The following is a 1,457-nucleotide window of genomic DNA, read 5'->3' on the forward strand; positions in this document are numbered from 1 at the left end:
AAATAAGAAGTTAAAAATATTCTAGCAAGCTAAATTTTTTATAAAAAGTATTAATATCAGATAAAATAACTAAAATTTAATGATAATTCAATATAATATTTAGTATAAAATTTAAAAGAATCTCTATATCTAATTTGAGAGTTTTATACTATAAATTCAATAAAAGTAGAACTCTTAAAATGATTTAATAAATGATTAAAAACTTAAAAAAAGGATGACTATCTAGCAGATAAAGTGAATAATTATCTACCAATATGAGAATATACTTATACTTTAAGAGAGAATATATGATGATATAGAATAAGCTCTATAGTTTTCTCAACAGTATAAGATCAAAGTAAATAGTAATTATAACTGCTTAGGCATAGTAATTTTAAACTACTTAGATATTGATATAGTAATTAATATTACATACAAATAAGATGTAAATATAGTAATTATATAGCAACTGTACTAAAAAAAACACTAAGAAAAAAATTATATAAACAGAGTCTTCATGAAACTCATCTTTTAAAAATTATTTTAATATTCACTCAGATAGCTTATATAGTTGACAATCAAATATTTGTTCATCTGCATATAGATTGAAGCTGTGATATATAGCTGAGAGTTCTTACTATATATATACTTTTATTTTTAAATAAATTAGCTATATGTATAGTAAAAAGAAAAGATGATACTAAAGATTTTTGAGAAATTTCTTTTTTAATATAAATTTTTTTCTATTTTATTACATTAAAAATAAGTAAAATGTTTTTTTTTATCATAATATAAATAACTTATTTAATAAAAACTTTGGTAACTTTAACTCTTATATAATTAAAATTATTTTATTTTATAAATATAATCAAAAGTATCTTTTATATCAATAAAAGTAGCTGTTGAGATCAGATTATCATTTTTATCTATTCAAATATTACAAATTACTGATAAAACTACATCTATAGCTGAATTTTATTTACTACTATTTATTTAACCATTATACAATAAATTAGTAGTAGTAAATAAAAAATAAAAATTTATAGTTAATAATTTTTTAAAAAATATTTTCTATATAGTTTAATAAAAATATAATTTTATAGAATTTAAAAATTAATAATTTTTTATTAAACTTTATTAAAATAACTTCTATTATCTTTTTTTAGCATATTAAATAATATTCATATTTTATTAAAGAGAAAAATAATATGAAAAGTTTTTCTTTAAGCTCAAAGAATACTTTTTATATTATAAATTGATTTATAAAGTCAGGGTCCAGCTGCTGTTTTAGTAAAACTAGTAAAAATAGATATTTTTATCTCATTTTTCATTAAATCAAACTATTTTCACTTTATTCTATTATTATAATATTTATTTATAATAATATATTTCTTAAATTTCTATTGATTTATGAAATATAACTCTCACCAATATCTAACATTTTCCTTTACAATGCGCTACTAGCACTATTCTCCTCC

The sequence above is a fragment of the Paracoccidioides lutzii genome, assembly GCF_000150705.2.
Source record: "Paracoccidioides lutzii Pb01 unplaced genomic scaffold supercont2.86, whole genome shotgun sequence".
Classification (NCBI taxonomy): domain Eukaryota; kingdom Fungi; phylum Ascomycota; class Eurotiomycetes; order Onygenales; family Ajellomycetaceae; genus Paracoccidioides; species Paracoccidioides lutzii.